General features: G+C 39.4%; 1 protein-coding gene across 6 annotated transcripts in view; it reads right to left on the reverse strand.

Annotated features, from left to right (window-relative positions):
- TTC29 (tetratricopeptide repeat domain 29) overlaps window positions 1–19,835 on the reverse strand; it is a 669,793-nt gene that overhangs the window by 413,643 nt on the left and 236,315 nt on the right. For 4 of the 6 annotated variants that reach the window (XM_060654020.3, XM_060654022.3, XM_060654026.3 and 1 more), the window contains exons 1-2: window positions 17,882–18,172; window positions 5,957–6,111 (exon numbers count right to left, since the gene is read on the reverse strand). The gene's annotated coding sequence lies outside the window, so the exon portion shown is untranslated. Of the gene's footprint in view, window positions 1–5,956; window positions 6,115–17,881; window positions 18,173–19,835 lie in introns of those variants that run through there. The other 2 variants (XM_060654018.3, XM_060654019.3) reach the window with 2 other exon arrangements.

The raw sequence follows: 19,835 nt of genomic DNA on the forward strand, positions 1-19,835 counted from the left end.
AAACCCATGATTAAGTGACCAATTATTCTTTAATAAAGGAGGCAAGAATATGCAATGGGAAAAAGTCTCTTCAACAAATGGTGTTGGAAAAACTGGACAGCCACATGCCAAAGAATGAAACTGGACCATTTTCTTACACCACACACAAAAATAAACTCAAAATGAATTAAGGATCTAAATGTAAGATCTGAATCTATAAAAACCCTAGAAGAGAGCACAGGCAGTAATTTCTCTGACATCAGTCATGCAATATTTTTCTAAATATATCTCCTGGGACAAGGAAAGCAAAAGCAAAAATAAACTCTAAGAAGGACTACATCAAAATAAAAAGCTTCTACAAAAAAAAATCAACAAAACTAAAAGGCAACCTACTGAATGGGAGAAGGTTTTTGAAAATAATATTTTTAATAATGGGTTACTATCCAAAACACGTAAAGAACTTATACAACTCAACATTAAAAAACCCACAAATAATCCAACTAAAAATGGGCAGAAGATATGAACAGACATTTCTTTAAAGAAACAACCTTGGGTGGCTCAATCGGTTGAGCGTCCAACCTCGGCTGAGGTCATGATCTCCTGGTCTGTGAGTCTGAGCCCCACTCTGGGCTCTGTGCTGACAGCTCAGAGCCTGGAGCCTGCTTTGGATTCTGTCTCCATCTGTCTCTGCCCTTCCCCTGCTCATTCTCTCTCTCTCTCTCTCTCTCTCTCTCTCTCTCTCTCTCTCTCAAAAGGATAAATAAAACATAAAAAAGAAGAAGACATCCATATGGCCAACAGACACATGAGAAGATTCTCAAAATCACTCATCATCAGGGAAATGCAAATCAATACCACAATGAGATGTCAGAATGGCTAAATTCAAAAACACAAGAAATAACAAGTGTTGGTAAGAATGTGGAAAAAAAGGGACACTTGGGTAGACCAGTGGGAATGCAAACTGGTACAGCCACTGTGGAAAACAATATGGACGTTCTTCAAAAAATTAAAAACAGAATTACCATATGATCCAATAATTCCACTAGTAGGTATTTACCCAAGGAATATGAAAACACTAAATTCAAATAAGATATATACACCCCTATGCTTATTGTAGTATTTTTATTTACAGATATGGAAGCAATCCAAGTATCCATCAATAGATGAATGGATAAAGAAGATGTGATATATTTATATGTATACACACACACACAAACACACACACACACACACACACACACCCCACAATGGAATATTAGCCATAAAACAGAAGGAACTCTTGCCATTTGCAACAACATGGATGGATCTAGAGGGTATAATGCTAAATGAAATAAGTCAGTCAGAGAAAGACAAATACTATATGATTTCACTCATATTTGGAATTTTAAAAACAAAACAGATGAACAAAGGAAAAAAGAGACAAACCAAGAAACAGATTCTTAAGTATATAGAACAAACTGATGGTTACCAGAGTGGAGGTGGGTGGGTGCATGGGTGAAATAGGTGAAGAAAATTATTGTACACGTATCATGATGAGCACTGAGTAATATACAGAATTACTGCATCACTGTGTTGTATACCTGAAACTAATATAACACTGTATGTTAATTATAATGGAAATAAAATTTTAAAAATCAATTTAATGTAACCCATCACATTAACAGGATATAAATGAAAAGTCACGTGATCATACCAATAAATGCAGAAAAACATTTGACAAAATCCAACACCTATTCATGATAAAAACCCTCAGTAAACTAAGAATAGAGGGAAACTCCCCCGACTTGATGAAGAACATCTACAAAATATCTATAACTAACATCAAACTTAATGATGAGAAATTAGAAGCTTCTCACAAAGATCAGGAACAAGGGAGGGATATCCCCTCTCACCATTCTCTTTCAACATTGTACTGGGAGTTCTAGGTAATAAGAAAAGAAAGAAAGGGAAGGGAAGGAAAGGAAAGGAAAAGGTATACAGTTAGGAAGAAAGAATTAAAATGCCTTTGTTCACAGATGATCATCTACACAGAAAATCTGAAAGAATCAGCCACAACAAAATAACCTCCTGGAACTAACAAGCAAGTGTAGCAAGGTTAGAATACAAGGTTAATATACAAAAGTCCATCTGTCTCCTGCATAACAGCAATGAACAAGTGGAATTTGAAATTTAGAAAAATACCATTTATAATAGCACCCCAAATTACTTAGGTATAAAGCTAACAAAATATGAACAAGATCTCTATGAGGAAACTATAAAAGTCTGATGAATGTAATTAAAGAACTAAATAAATGGAGAGATAGTCTATGTTCACTGACAGGAAGACTCAATATTGTCAAGATGTCATTTCTTTCAGACTTGATCTATGGAATCACAATCAAATCAGTCCCAATCAATCAAATTACAATCAAAATCCCAGCAAGTTATTTTGTGGATTATCAATAAATTGATTCTGAAGTTTATATGATGAGGTAAAACACCCAGAATAGTCATAACACTATTAAAGAAGAACAAAGCTGGAGGAATGACATTACCCAACTTTAAGATTCACTATGAAGCTATAATAATCAAGACAGCATGGTACTGGTCAAAGAACAGACAAATAGATCCATGGAACAGAATAGAGGGCCCAGAAATAGACTACCCATAAATATAGTCAACTGGTTTCTGATAAAGGAGCAAATATAAAACAGTGGGGCAAACATCATCTTTCCACCCAACTAGGCTGTAACAACTGGACATTCACATGCAAACAGATCGACTGAAACACAGACTTTATACCCTTCTCGAAAATTAACTCAAAATGGATAACAGACCTAGATATAAGGCACAAAACTATAAAACTCCTAAAAGATAACACAAGATAAAACCTGGGTGAGTTAGATATGGCAATAACTTTTCAGATACAACACCACAAGTACAATCCATGAAAAAAAATAATGGGTAAACTGGACTTCATTAAAATTAAAAACTTGTGCTCTGTGAAAGACAATGTCAAGGGACTGAGAAGATAAGCCACAGACTGGGAGAAATATTTGCAAAAGACACATCTGATAAAAGACTGTTATTCAAGATATATAAAGAACTCTTTCAACTCAACAGTAACAAAACAAACAGACTGATTTTAAAATAAGCCAGGAGTGCCTGGTAGGCTTAGTCAGTTAGGTATCCGACTCTTGATTTCAGCCCAGGTCATGATTTCATCATTTGTGAGATCTCACCCAACGTCAGGCTCTGTGCTGACAGCATGGTGCCTGCTTGGGATTCTCTCTCTCCTCTCTCTCTGCCTCTCTCTCAAAATAAATAAATAAACATTAAATTTTAAAAAATGGGTCAAAGACCTTTAACAGATCCCTCACCAAAGAAGATATACAGACGGCAAATAAACATATGAAAATCTGTTTCACATCATATGTCATCAGGGAAAAACAAATTAAAATAACAAGATACCACTACCCACCTATTAGAATGGCCAAAATCCCAGAAAACTGGCAACACCAAATGATGGTAAGGACATGGAGAAACAGAAATTTTCACTTATTGCTAGTGGGAATGCAAAATAGTACAGTCACTTTGGAAGATAATTTGGCAGTTTCTTACAAAATAAAATATACTCTTATACCATCCATCAATCATCCTTCTTGGCATTTACCCAAAAGACATGAAAACCTTTGTCCATACAAAAACCTGCATATAGATGCTTACAGCAGCTTTATTCATGATTACCAAAACTTGGACACAAACCATGAAGAGACATAGAGGAACCTTAAATGAATATTACTCAATGAAAGAAGCCAGTCTGAAAAGGCTACATACTATAGGATTCCAACATTTGAAACAGGCAAAACTATTCCAGAGACAGTAAAAGGATAAGTGGTGGCCAAAGGTTGCGGTTGGGAAGAGATGAACAGGCAGAACACAGAGGGGTTTTAAGGCAGTGAAACTTCTCTGTACGATATTATAGTAACAGATGTGTGTGAATATACATTTGTCCAAACCCATAGAATGAATGCAGAGCACCCAGCATGAACTGTAATATGCACTCTGAACTCTGAGTGATTGTGATGGAGGTCAATGTAGCTCCAATTACAGCACATGTACCACTCTGGTGGAGGATGTTGCTAACAGGAGGCTATGCACATGTGGGGGTCGGGAGTCTTAAAAAATAGTCTAATAAATAAATATGCAAGCACATATGACGTATGATGTGTGTGTGTGTGCGTGTGTGTGTAATCCTTTCATTACTTTTAACGGTAGTTGAAAGGATGAGTGAAATGGGCCAATAGACCCCCAGATAACAGCATTTCCTGTGCGCCCAGCCCCACCATGGCCTGCGTGAGACCATCTCCTGCCAGCTTAACTCAGCATGTTCCACTCACTCAGCATTGGTTGCAAAGACAACCTTCTGTTCCTCTGAATTTTGAAAGGCTATCCACTAATATAAACGGTCTTGCTTGTTAAGGGGCCTGTAATGAATGTTTATTTCACATCTATTCTTCCTCAGCTTTTCTATAACCAGAGTGACTTTGCTGCCCTCCGATTTCAGCCTTTTCATTCTCCAAGGCCAAATTTACATTGGTCGTTAATAATATCCTGGTTCATTCTGACCAGCTACACACATAAACCTCTTCCACCTCTCTGCATCATAAATGCACCCTACACTAACTTTATTGTCATTATTTTCTGCTGTCAGTCTCATATTGGAATAGACGACATTGCTCTACTTTGTCATGGTGAAAAGTTTATCCTGCAAATTTTCAGTTTCTTAGGTCTTCCGTGAATGGCTGTGCTTTTCTCATGTGTGCTTCCAGGCATCTCCAGGGCTCTGCATTTTAACTTCGTACTTCTAAAAGCATCTGTACAGAGATAATATTAATGTTATTGCAACAGACAGGCAGAGCCTCATTTCTCTCTGCTTTGACTGAAAATGCCTGTTCGTAGTGAAAATGTGCAGACACTGGCATTTTTGTGTGAGGTCTGAATGTGTGTGGGTCCAGCCATTGGCGGCAAGAAGAAATAAGATACAGCTGCCAGATGGTTTGGTTTAAAGAAAAAAAAAAGGACCAGTCAAATTGACTGGTGATCCACAACCATTAATATTATTTTCCCAAAGGATCCTTTACTCTGAAGCTGGGAAAAACTCCTAAGTGCGCTCCCAGTTGCTTGGCAGAGTGGGGGATTTGAAGGTCACTTATCTCTCCAAATAACTACTTACCCAAACATGTTGTGTGTTTTAAATTCTGGATACAACTCCTGATCATATTCAATGTTTTTAAACACATGATTTAGAATCAGAGTAAGAAGGCAGAAAGTAATAGAAAGACACTTGGATTAGATGTTAAGTTCTAGTCTCTACCGTTAATTGATGATCCTTACTGCAGCCCTAAGCCCCAGTTTACTCCCCTGTATAATGGGGATAAAAAATCTGCTCTGACTAGGTCATAGTCATAGGGTTGTTTAAACAGTTCATGATAAAAATGCACAGGAATGAACTCTATAAACTACCTAGTGCTACAGAATATAAGTTGTTGCCATACTATTAAAACAGAAGTTCCTGGGAAAACGACAACAGGAATCTATGAGTAGAATCAGCAGACTGGCTTTCTGTAGATCATCCACGCTGCAACTTTCATTGTGTTATTTTTATTAGCATGATTCTCCTTACGTTGTTTTCTCTATTTTTTTTTATCCCCAATCAACCCTAAAGCAGAGATGTCTTACAATAATAAATCATGTTTAGGAAAAAAATCTGGTGCAAAGCAATGGTATTATAAATTTTCACCATGCACATTGGCAACAAGAATTTCAGTACAAAATAATTTATTGCCATCCCATTAGTTTATGTAATAGAGACGGTCACGCTGAGTCAACACTGCTTTTTCACTTTACACTTCCACTCAGTGTTTCCATGAGGGTCTCAGTGATCCTCAGCCTGACTAATGAAGGTGCTGCCTTCCCACCAGCCCCTGCTCCTTACCTCTGGATCTGCAGACTCTAAGCTCCTTAAGGTCAGTGACCTCTTCCCTCTGACCTCTAGCAGCCAACCAGCTCATTTTCTCCATCGCAGTAGAATGGGATTGAAACTTGCCACATGAGTGGGTGAGGCTGGCACATCTCTTCTCCCCTAAAGCACTGCTGGTGGAGGCAACAGAGAGAGTCACATCCCACATCTGGTCAAGACTACACTCAACAGCTCCAGATTCCTGTGCCCATTAAATGCAGTAACTTTTTTCCTAAGAAATAATCAACGAGTAAATAAATGTAATGTCATTTGCCCTGAACGATGCTGTTCTCAACGTGAGGTTTCTCTACCGCCTCTGTACTGCACATTTTGGAATCAGGAACATTTTAAAAGCCAAAACGATGGAGCGCGCCCTGGGTTGCTCAGTTAAGCGTCTAACTCTTGATTTTGGCTCAGGTCATGACCTCACGGTTTGTGAGCATAAGTCCTGCATGAGAGTCTGTGCTAATGGCTTGGAGCTTGCTTGGGGTCCTCTCTCTATCCCTTTCTCTCTGCCTCTCCCTTTCTTTCTTTCCTTTTCTTTCTTTCTTTCTTTCTTTCTTTCTCTCTCTCTCTCTCTCTCTCTCTCTCTCCCTCTCCCTCTCTCAAAAATAAACATTTAAAAGCTGAAAGCAAGTATCTTGCAGAGCTCTACAAATTACTACACATAGCACTACAATATTTTAAAATTTCTATTTCTAAGCTATTATTCCATCTCCAACAGAAGAAGCTCACTTTTTAACAGAAGTCTGCTATAACCACTAAGTGAACTACAACTCTGCAATCTTTAACTGAGTCCCTCATTAGGTCCTAACAACTACGGACATATAAGCAACGATTATGACTTTTAAAAGAACCATGATATTGAGTAGCCATGAACATGAAACTATGAGGTTATAATTATAAAATAAATGAGGCTTGGAGCACATTAAGAATTTCAATTAAAAACACACAATAAGGGATACTGCCCCAGAATTATATTTGTCTAGTTGATCTGCAGCATTCATATTATGCAGCCTAACAAAACCTGGGAATAACAGAAGAAAAATGTGCAGTACTGAAATCACAAGAATTGAAGTCAAAATAAGTAGGTTCCATTCCAACGTCTGCCATTTGCTAGTCATGCGACACAAGACAAGTTACTTTGCTTTCTTGGATCCAGTCTGTTGGTCTATATAGTATCTCCTAAGTTGTCGTGGGGTTGAAAAATGTTACGACAGAAAGCGTACATTTTTCTAAACTCTGTGTTCTCATTGTTTTTACTTTTTTCTTTAAATGTTTACTTATTTTGAGAGAGACAGTGTGTGTGCAAGGGGGTGAGGGGCAGAGAGAAGGAGAGAATCCCATTCTGCTTTTAAAACATGGTTTGCAAGAAATGGATTAAATCAGGAAATTCGCTTTTTATTTTGGTTATTTTGTTCTTTCTGAAGGCCGAGCTCTTCACACATACTTTTACTTTAATGACTTTATTCAAACAGGCATCCATTACCCCCAAACAACTAGATCTTTGCAATGCAATTACCCACCACAAGGATAAGGCATTCTCTTCAGGCAGATGCTACTTTATTGCTAAACTTTTTCAGGCACTTTATGAAAGTAACTTCAGACATGGTTTAGTTTTGAGGATAGGCTGTGACATGAACAATAAAAAAGCAAAATTTTAAATATGATAGGATGCCTCCCTGCTCACGTATTCAGACGCTGAAAGCCCAGCCAACTTGGGCAAAGGCGAGTAGCTTTCCAAGGCAATTGCTAAGCCTTAGTATCTGGAGCAACCAGCCACCTAATGTGAAATTCTTTTCATCTTCTCTCCACACTCCTGTGAAAACCAGGAGGATTTCTGAAAGGCACAGAGATTCTCAATCATTGCAACGAGGCAGCTTTCTTCTAGTTACAGCTCATGAGAGGAAGGACAATTTCCTGTTAAACATACACAGAAGATGACAGGGAAGGAGGCGAGCTGATGGCACGAAATACATATGCAAACCCTCCCTCGGAAGCTTGCTTTTCACTATCTTGTACAAAGTTAATGGAAACCAGGGAACTACCATTCCAGAATCGTCGCCCCTTTAATCCTTAATAACCAAATAAAAATGGGCAGCCTGTATTCAGGAGCAGCTCTAGCAAGCAGATCTCCAGGAGACAAGGCTCCCTACAGACTTTCCCTTGATCTTAAAGCTTAACTTGAAACATTTATATGCACGGAGCACCTGGCCAGGAGATGTGAGAAGGCCTTTTTTTCACCTTGGCTCTATTTCTTTCTTTAATAATGAATTCTCAGCTTTCTTTCTTTCCCTTCCTGGAAACTGATTTCATTCTAAATAATGTTTTTTGTTCTTTCTTAATAGTTTAAGAAAAGCAAGACAAACTTGAAAACCCCCCATTAACACCCATCAGGTTCCCTGCCTGCCGATCAGTATCATCTTTGCTTTAGGAAAGATGAAGCAGAAGTCAGGGTAGGTTAATTCCAATCAGGTTGAGAGCTTCTTTTGTTTGAATTCAAAGGACTCAGGTTAACCTATTATGCAATTTAGTATCAACTGGCTACACAGATCGTCTGTCTTCACACACCTCACTGGGTGAAGAGGTGATGAGCTCAGGAACCTGATGGTACTGGCTTAAATACTCAGGAGTCTGAATTACGTCAGACATTTAACCCAGGAGGAAAGCTGGTCCTGAAATGGTAAGGCCATCTGGGTCACATCCTCAACAAGGATACAAGGCATTTAATAGCGAACATACACACAGAGTCAGCTATACAGCGCTTCTCCCAAACCAGGTCAAACCCAAGACAGAAACCATACAGCTACTTTGAAATAAATGTATTTAAAGAAAGGAGTAGTAGTTCGTAAGTAACCTCTCTCCGCCCTTTCCTACTTCATCCTACAAAATATGTTTCAGGAGATTTACCCAAAGATACACAATACAAAAGGATACCATAAACAGTTGAAATCGGAGCAAAGGGGGAAATAGGTGAAAAAGCAAATGCCAAAGAAGTTATTTCACTTCATATTACATTTAATCACATTTAATTACATATTCTATGTAAACGAGAACCATTCACTCCTGTGCAGCTGCTGGAAGGTAGAAGGTGTAAATCTGTGAATTGCAGACCCTCTTGCAGTGCCTGTCATTGCCGGGGGTCCCCACACCTCCAGCCTCACCTGCTCTGAGCTCACTCTCCACTCCTGAGTAATGCTTCTATAAAGCAAACTGGATCGGGTCTTATTCCCACTCGCAGCACGTTGACAGCTTCCTGCTGTATTTGGGGTAAGGTCAGAATTCCTCCCTGTAGCTTACACAGTTCTCATGGCCTGGCCCCTCACTGCTCTCAGCCCCGTCTCGGGGTCCCCTGCCACTCCGCCCTCCCCTCCGGCCACACCAAATCTCTGTCAGCAATTCCCATGTGCCCTGCGCAGCTTGGCCTCTCCACTGGGTGAACTTGCACTTCTTCCTCCAGTTCTGAGTTCATCTCCAGTTTACGTGCTCCTAAAACATGCCCCCACCCCTCCTCCCTCATCATGGCATCTGTCACACTTCACCATTTACTTAACAGCTTGCTTCTGCTGTCTGGTTTAACACTCTCTGACAATAGGAACCAGGTCTAGGTTGCTCTGTATTTTATTCCCGGTATCTAGCGGAGAGTGCTTGACGTACGATTACTGTTTAACTGTATGTTATTATTTGTTGAGTGAATAAATAATAACAACAATAACCAACATCTATTAAGTATTGACCAGGAGCCACAAAAGACGCCCAATGTTTTCCTTTAATTACCTTTGTGAGAAAAAAGAACTACTCTTCACAGTAAAGTCACGAGGCAGATTATTACCATCTTCATTGTACAGACGAGGAAACTGAGGCTTCTCATGTCACCATGGGTGCTAAGCTGCCAACCTGGGCCTTTCTGATTCTCAGGTTTGAGCTCTAACCACTACCTTATACCACCTTTCTAATGATGTATGATGCTTCCTTACAGCCTAAACAAAAAAGGAACAACGCTCAGTTACAAGATTTATAGCATCTAAAAAAAACAAAACAAAAACAAAAAACATGCACCAACAGTTGGGGAGAATCATGGTTTTTCCTAGATTCTGAAACTTAGAATACTTTCTCCCCTGGGTCATTCTCCAGTGTCCTGATTTTGTGGATGGCAGCCTGGGAATCCCTGCCATGAGTAAAAGAGCAGATTTTATAGAGCCTCTTCCTAGAATGTCCCTCAGTACATGCCAGGGGGCACCAATAAAAGCATACGAGAGTCTGTTCTCTACCAGGGAAAATACACAGTTCTCTGATCTGGCTTAAACCAAGAGCTTAGTTAATTCCCCAAAATCAAACCTAGCAAATATTCATGTTGTTGTTTCAAGACATTTTCCCCTTGGGAAGAGAGGGGAAGCAGAAAGCCGGTGGGAAAGAAAGGCAAGGACCAGGACCGGTGGCCCTCTCTGACCTGGGAGAGTAATGACCTGTGTGCGGGGAACTGGCTTTGCCAGTTGGGTCTTGCTGTGGGATCTCGGGGAAAAAAAACAAACAACAAACTGGTGTCTGGGCCCAGTTTCCTTCTCTGCAACCGGGAGACCCCGGTGTTGAGAGTCCTTGCTGATCTAATGTTCCCTCGGTGGTCAGTGGCCGCTCTCCCCAGGCGGTGTCATCTTCTGTGGTTTTGTTTAGAAGTGAAAACCCTGGTCGCCATCTAAAAGCTTACATTTGTTTGGGTCTCGGTCATCAACACAGAGAAAGAACTAACCAAGCAATTCTTGCTACCCTCTGTGTGCTGCCACAGAGGTGAAAAGCCCTTGGCCACAGAAAATCACACACACACATACACACACACTACCTCCTTTTCTAATGGGTGTAACTGGCCCCTTTAGGATCCAGTGCCATTTGCACATTTGCTTTCTGAGTCGGCCGGAAGAGTTGTTTCTGAAGCCACTACGCCTTTACCAATTATTGCTGGTCTGTGCTCCCTACCTGGGAAGCATTTCTCCCTAAAACCCGATTATGGCTGTGTTGCTCCAACTTATCTGCAGCGCTGTGAATGGAAATCTTAGATTTTGTGAAGAGAGAAGTCTGTAAAGGAAGCAAATTTTCCCTTTAATCACCTCATTGTAACATCTCAGCAAAATCAGTGAAATATGTTGGTCTTTTCCATTTAAAGCCATGTACCTATGCATGTGTTTTTAAAAATACACACTTCTTGTCTTGTAGACATTTGCAGTTATTTTCCAACTTTTAAATTACCCTCATAAAATGGCTCTGCAGTGAGCAAACAGTGGAAAGTCTTTGAACAAAACAGACTCCCTCTTCCCAAGAAGACATGACAAAAACTATTATACACAAAAAAAATCTGAAAACTCCAGGATAAGAGAGGCTGGAATCTTCAGACTATTTACAACCCACTTGTTTGTTTTTAAGGGATTTGTTAAGTAAATGAGTCTCATTCTATCAACTGGGAGTGAACAAAGCCACCCACTTACAGGACATGCAATTTTCTTCTTCCTGCTAGGCAACCACAACACTTAGAATTATTCAACAGTAGGTTTATACTATATTTCTATGTATGATTTTCAGTATATTATTCTGAATTTCTTTTAACTCAACATTTACTAGTTATTTAACATCATCTTGATTTCAGTCTAATCCTCCATAAATAAAGGAAATGGTAAAAAGTTCAAAACAATTCGGAAGAAAAAACTGAGCTAGTTGAGAAGTAAGTTCAAACTTCAAAAGCAAAATGACAAACACAAAAAACAAAGGAATTTGGTATGTTTGCCTTGGCAAAAAAAAAGGGGGGGTGTTCTCTATTTTTTTAGTAAGAAAAAAAAATAATCACTTAAATTTGTGAAGGGAAATTTAGGTTAGACTTCTAAAGAACACAATCTTCTTGTGTAAAAGGCAGTATGTGTACTGTCTCTAGGGGAACTGAAACTCAGTAGATCCTCATCTTGGGGAGGGAGGAGGCAGACCTCTGAAACAAAGCTGCATCTCCAAGAAGCATCGTGGAATGCAGTTAATGATTTCTGAAAGTCAGTTCCTTCCAGCCCTAAGGACTGGCAACTCACCCGCCATTTAGTAAACAGCCCTTACTTAGTGGAGGGTGGCCTAGTGCCTTAAAAGAATAAGCACATCTCTCATGGTCCCTGCTCATCTGTACATACAGACCTCAAAAACCTTTGGTGCTGAATTAATGCCAAGGGTCTCACTTAATGCCACTTAAGTGGCACAGCCCATCTTCCATTAGTGGCAGGTAAGGAGAGGCCCCATTTCTTTTTTAGCAACCAGGTTTACAAGCAAAAAGAAAAATTGCCCATGCTGATCCCAAACTTTTCGAAAGCTTGTCAAAATAAGGGACAGTGGAAGCACACAACATAACAAAATGCAAACACCAAACCTAGTCCTTCGAAAAAACTCCTCAGCATTCCCTACGTGGTTCAATCACACTGCTCATTAAACAAGTCATTTTAATACTCACTGTCAGCCCAATCTTCCAGGTGCCAGGATTTCCTTTTGAAGACGGAAGGTACGCTATGGGCCAGCTTTGCAGAAAGGTACACATATGGAAAGCAGAACAGGCTTTTCTGGTGCTTAAGATCTGGCACCTTCTAAATTTAGAGGCCTCCCCCTCTCTTTTTCTGGTTTAAAATATTTTTAAAATTTATTTTATTTTAATTTTTCAGTTTGCACAGAAACAAGGCGCTGTGAAACACACCTCAAGTGTCTTTTAAAAATTAAAACAGGATTGATTTGTAGTGTCAGTGATTCCTGCTAATCAAAATCACTGACAATTTTTCAGGAGGGAAGAGGTACGGTTTAACTCTCTCACTAGAGAGCACTGCTTCCTTTTTCTGTTTTGATCTAAATCTGAATATTTTCCTACAGATAATTCTCTTGCATTTTTTAAGGGAGAGGAACAGGGAATAAAACTCTCAGAAAATAAATGTTTATTTGGACACACAGATTCCTCTGGCTGGGCCTAGAGACACAGCGGCCCTCCAGGTCCCTCTGCTGGCCCGGCTAAGGGGGCGCTTCTTTCCTAAGTGCAGGTTCAAAGTCTCCAGCATCTAAGTTAAAACTTTCACAGTAGAATGTTCTGTTTACTCCGTTCCTGCTGCCAAGGACCAGCACTGGGATGCAGGAAGTGGTGAGTGTGGATACCACTTATGACAAGAAAAACAAGCATCTGTCCAAATGAGGATTCCTCTAAGTTGTGTAGCTGACTCTGAAACCAATGTGTATTTCAATTCATGTGCCATTTTCTGTGTTTTTTTTTCCCTTTGCCATTGCGTTTAAAAAATTAGAAGTGAGGGGCGCCTGGGTGGCTCAGTCAGTCAAGATCTGACTCTTGATCTCAGTTCAGGTCATAATCTTACGATTTGTGAGACTGAGCCCTGTGTCGGGGTCTGCACAGATAATGCAGAGCCTGCTTGGGAGTCTTTCTCTCCCATTCTCCCTGCCCTTCCCCTGCTCTCTGTCTCTCTGTCAAAATAAATAGACATAAAAAAAATAGAAGTGACATCCAACATATAGGAATCTTTTTGTCTTTAAATTCAAGGATTTATCAAAGAAGCAGAGAAACAGAAAAAGAGGATTTAACAAAGGAATAAGTTTCCCAGAATCTTCTGTGAAAAGCAGATTTAATGCTTTTAAACTGGAGAATCATGTTATGGAAACCTGGTATTCTTCTTTGAAAACAAAACTGTTCTCTATTAGTTTTAAAAGGTATCTTCACTTTAATTTTAAACTGTTTTAATGTTTTATTTATTTTTGAAAGACACAGAGAGAGTGAGAGGAGGGAAGGGGCAAAGAGACAGGGAGACACAGAATCCAAAGCAGGCTCCAGGCTCCAAGCTGTCAGCACAGAGCCCAATGCAGGGCTCAAACCCAAGAGATCATGACCTGAGCCGAAATGGATGCTTAACCAACTGAGCCACCCAGATGCGCCTGCACTTTATGAGGACCTTTATATAAACCCATGAATTAACACCAGAAAAGGGAGGTGTTCTTTTCTAATGCTGATCGATATTTTTAACTACAAAAAAGAAAAGATGATATTGGATAAAGGAAAAAATTCAAACAGGTCCAGGCAAATAATATATAAACTGTGATTACTTGGTCTCAAGCTATCACATTAAACCAGAAATTAAATAAAGATCAGAGCAAGTAATGACAGAGAGAGACTGAGATAGAGACACACAGAGACAGAGAAACAGAAGAGAAGAGAAGAAAATGAGAAAAGACAAAGAAAACAAGTATTCCATATAGCTGATGGGACCCCCAAATTTTTCAAAAGTGTCAATTCATGATTTTTAAAGATATACATCTCAATACTTAATGTGACAATAGAGGGACATCATTCTGGAATGTCTGACATTGTTCCTATACAAATCCACCACTCCCCAGTTTGAGAATCTTCCACTATGAGAAGCACATAGGAGAGGCAATACCATTAGCAAGCTGTCTTTCACATCAAATCAATTCCAGCCCATACGCAGATCTGATAACCTTTATTTAGGACATATAGGGTGAATAAATATTTCAGTTACTAGAGCTCTACTGTTATTATAGTGATTTCAACTTTTTCATAATTGAGATGCTTGAGTATTTTTAATTAAGGCTTTTTCTCTTAAAAAAGTGTATATGGCAATTTTAAGCTAAATTGAGTTAAAATTCATTTTATTTTGAGGATTCTGTTGCTGGAGAAATTAAGGGCACTAGGTCCACTTCCAAATTTATTGATAATCAAAAGCACGTGGAGGTGATTTTAAAAATCCAGACATTCCTGCCCCACTTTACACCTACTGAATCAGAATCCCTGGGGAAGAGTCTCCGTAATCTTTTACTTATTTAATATTATGTCTCTGGGTTTGGAGACCACTGCTCTAGGATGTTGTGAAATCAAGAAAGAGGTTAAATGATTTGAATTAAAAAAAAACAAACCATCCAACATCTGGGCAGGTCTCTGCAGCCACAAACACTAGAGGAACTGAGGCCATACATGTACAGTCTATAAGCACCAGGCACAAATGTCTGTTCTCCAAGGATGCAATGAAACAGAATGTTGTCAAGTTTCTTTCTAGGTAAGTAAATCACAAATTAGTAATTTAATGTGCTCTACCTTATTCCTATTATACGTAGTGATGCATTTAAATTATTAGCCTTTACTTTTTAATTTTTTTTTAACTTTGGTTGTTGGAATAATAGTTTATTGTAGCCAAAGCTGTAACATAAAAGGGCAATGTTGCCATCTAGTGGTCAATTGGGGACATTAACGAAGCAGACTTGTGAAATGCCATGTTGGAAGAAATGAACTTAAGGAGAGAAGGTAAACAAATTTCAATAACCAAGACTTCACAACTGAAAGAACTCCTCTATCCTACAGATTACTACCACAAGGCTCTCTGAACCCCCGTGTCAGCTTCTAGTCCTAGGATCACAAGTAATGGTCAAATGACAGCAGAGGTGTGTTTCCTTTGGCTTTTTAAAAACAACATTGTAAACTTTCTCATGCTGGTTTATTTGTATAGGCTCAAAGGTGTATTTTAATACTGGGAGTTTCTCAAACCATTAGGAACTCCATCCTTCACAACCACGGCAAGCCCGTTGCTTTCCTCCGACTGCTCAGTCTGTCTGAACCCATGGCCATTCCCCACCTCTGACAGTTTAGGGAATCTCCTCTAGAAGCCTTTCTTGCCTGAGCCCTCCCACATTCCAAGCATGGGGTCATGTGAAGGAACTGGCCTCCAGTCATGTGAATGAGGGAGATTTCACATCCACACATATGTGTATACTCTCCATAGAGGTTAGCACACATATGATCAGAAAGAAGGAAAAGGGCATCATTCAAAGAAAAAAAAAACATCATTTGTCAATTTCAGTTATTTTAATTTTAAATATTTGGTTTGATCTAAGTGACCTCAATTAGACCATGATATTTCTTAAAGTTTAATGTTACTCTAACTTAATTTTATTTCTGAAGCTATAAGAGTGGTTAGGGGCAGCCATTATATATGTTTTTGAAAGGTGAAGGGTATAACACTGTCTTTCAAAGAGCTATAAGATAATTTGTCCTATACACCGAAATAGGGTCTCCTAGAGAAGGATAGACGGGACTATCCTACAGTAGAGTTCCCTCGTGAGCTTCTTAGAGGGACATGTGAGTTACATCTAAGAGTTACCTGCTCCTTGTTTTCATTTGATGGGACACATATCAATCTTTACCTGGCTAAAAGGCATTCTTACTCAAGACTTCCTTCTTCCCAATTGATTTAGGCATCTGTATTGGTTACCCAGTCGTTTGAAAATGAAAAGGTGCCTGACCAGTGAGGACAGAACATTGCTCCCATGTTCCAATCTGTATACACACAGGAAGACCTGCCTAGAGAGAATATGAAAAGATAACCCAGAGAAAATGTAGAGAACACCAGGTTAAAAGCAGTCTTCCAGATTATATTACAAACTTCTGGCCAGTGAGGCCTTAAATATGGTGTTTATTGAATAATTACATGAAAGAGAGAGAGAGATTACTATATGTCAGATACTATTCTTTACGCTTTACATAAATTTAAGTCTTTTAATCATCAGAACAACCTAGGAAGTAGGTGCTTTAATCATCCCCACTTTACAGATGAGGAAATTAAGGCATAGCAGGATTAAATGACCTGTCCAAGGCAACAGAGCCAGCAATTACAGGAATGTAATTTGATTCCAGGTCATCTGTCTTCAGAGTCCATGCTAGAATCTAACTGCTGTACAAAACCACCTTAGTCTATGGACCCTCAGCCTTCTCAAAGAATTAGAATTCAGGAAATCACAAGTAAAATTACACAGAACAATAAATACTCCTGGATTGATTTAAAGGCTTTGGTGGATCTAGAGTCCCTCTGGCTCCTCAATAAGAATGCTAGTCCTCATCACAAAGTACTAAACCAGGTAGATCACAATAAGATTAGGCTGTGTCTGCATTAGGTCACAGGCAACAGATGAGGTCCATGATCAAAATTCAAGCCGTTCCAGACTTTAGAAGCTGCATTTTAAATTTCCTTTCTTGTACTGATTTATTGCATTGCTTTTTTGCCACTCTCAAAATTATGACACTGCAGCAGAAGGGAAACGCTAGGATTCTCGGGGTTTTTGGTGGCCTGGACATCAAATACATAGATACATACACATATATGCTTATTCTATAAATGCTTATTGAGCACCCACTATGTGCTAGGGATTTGCTTGATGCTGTTGGGGATGGAAAGATAAATGACAAGCCACTGCAATCAAGATTTTAAAAAGATGTAAAAATAACTGATAACACAATGACGTAAGTGATTCTAAATGAGAGGCACGGAGCCATGGGTCTTGGGAATCCTGTAATTCTCTGGGGGCCAGAACTAGTCTACAACTTGACCACAATGGATTAAAAGCATTTTTGGAACATATAATTCACTGACTCACAAAAAACACCCACTAGATCTTAGCTTAAAATTCACCAAGCAACCACAGTACTGTAGAGAGGTACAAAGGATGCAAACAAGAGAATGCAATTATGTGGAGGAAGCAAGATCAAAAAGAAGCACCCAGGAAGAACAATTAAAACATGCTTATTAACTCCACCATTAAACCATGGCTCCGACATCCTTCCAGTACACAAGGGGTTTGATATCAGATTCAGGTTAAAGTTTCTCCTGACTTCATTTTAATCTACAGTATCTTATAAAACTTGTCTAGAGTGCCCCTTAGTTTTTTACCCACTCCTGAACAAACCACACATTCCCCCTCACCAGAATTGTTATTAAAGACTGCTAGCCACCCAGGCCCCTCTCTCTATCTACTCCTTGTCTCAGGCCCTTTCATCACTCTGTAAATGCCATCTGCTTCTGTGGCAGGTAAGGTCCCACAAAGATTACTCACGTTAGGTTAAAAGACTCACGAGACTTCACAGAGCATGCTGTCCTAAAGCTTAAAATAAAGGCAAAAGTTATGGTGCACTGAGAGAAAGTGCATGTCAGCATGGGAACCTGAAGAGCCTTCCAGACACCATTCTCCGGGATTATTCTTATTTGCTGAAGTAGTTGCTTGCTTGGTCTCTGGATTAAACCGCTAAAATTTTACTATGTATCTTGGCTTTCCAAGACCTGCAGGCAGAAATTCGCAGTAGGGTCTTTTATGCCCCCAGGTCATATTAACCAAGCCAGGCCAACTGGTTCCATCAGGTGAAATCTACTGAAAAACAATCTGGCCTAGGGTTTCACCAGGGGAGTTTTGGACTATAAACAGAACGTCATAAATCATTAGTAAGCTGGTGCGCTTGCCCATTAACCTTAAATTGGCCAAGAGTCAAAGCTAAACATCCAGCCATCCATGGAAATAGCATAGGGCTGCTTCAGTCCAGCTGTAAAATAACTTTACAACAGAGGGGCTCTGGTTGCAAGCAAACAAACTGATTCTGATTAACTTAAGCAAAGAGGAATTTACTTGGAGGAATCTCACATGAGAGGCAAGAGAACTGTTTTTGAGCACAGATATTTAACAAGGTGGTTCCCAGGCAAGGAGGCAGGAATGACAAGATGTTTCCAGGACCTGATGGATTTCCCACCAATTTTCCTGTCCTTTAGCTCATTTCAGAATTCAACTGTATGGGGAAGGGGAGATTTCAATAGCTAAAGGTGCACCTGCCTCCCTGTCTAGGGAAGGTTTGGACTCCTGATAGCAGTTGAACTACACTAGGTGAAAGGTAATTCCTGAGAAGAAAATTGACTGTTATCAGAAAGGCAAAATGCATTCTGGGTTATCAAAGCCCAACCAATGTTCACTACCTTTGCAAGTGAAAAGTTTCAGGCAATTCAAGTAAAGTACTTTATGTCTAAGACAACAGCATAAATTCACTTGTTTATGAAAACAGTATTTTCCTCTTCCTATGTTACACCCTCCTTCCACCAACACTCACACACATCTATTGTCATTTTAGAAAAAAGTATATACTGGCTGGTATGAAACAAAAAAATAGCTGGTGGTTTTAAAATAGTTTTTCCTGCTTATAAAATTGATATATGCTGGGGCATCTGGGTGGCTCAGTCGATTGAGCATCAGGCTCTTGATTTCAGCTCAGGTCATGATCTCACGTTTGTGAGATCAAGCCCTGCATTGGGCTCTGCACTGACAGCATGGATCCTGCTTGGGATTCTCTCTCTCTCCCTCTCTCTCTCTCCCGCCCCTGGTCTCTCTCTCTCTCTTTCTCTCTCTCTCAAGATAAATAAATAAACTTTAAAGAAAAAAACTTAAACATGCCTGTTAGAGAATATTTGAAAGTGAAGAAAATGTTAAGGAAAACAGTTAAAATTACTTATAATCTTACCACATAGAGGTAGATTCCTAGAAACATTTTGTTATATTTCCTTCCAGGTTTTATGTTGTTATTACAGTTTTTTCCATACATTTGAATGTATAAACATTCATCTATAACTATATCGTTATATAATTTGGACCATGTAGTTTCTTCAGGGTTTTGTTGGTTTTTTTGCCTCCTTTTTTTTTTTAACTTTGTTTCAACAAACATTTTTAAGTCATTACATTTTATTCAAATTTATGATTTCCCCCCTCTATATGCACATGTATTTTTTAAACATTTCTATTTCTGGTGGCTTTTCAAGAGCCACGTAGGATAACTGTAGCTAAAAAAACTGTGAAGAGAAAAATCAACTCTATGACCTAAAGTAACCCTGTAAGAGGGTGCCCGTAATGGGAAGTGGTTGGAAATCAGCCCCGGAGCTTGCCAGGAAGAGGCAAAGAGGGCACAAGCCAGAAGAAATCAAGTGATTTAGCAAGAGCGGGGGTTAGAAAAAACAGCACAGAGTCAAGGAACTGC

This window comes from Panthera onca, chromosome B1 (assembly GCF_046562875.1).
Source record: "Panthera onca isolate mPanOnc1 chromosome B1, mPanOnc1 haplotype 2, whole genome shotgun sequence".
NCBI classification, from domain to species: domain Eukaryota; kingdom Metazoa; phylum Chordata; class Mammalia; order Carnivora; family Felidae; genus Panthera; species Panthera onca.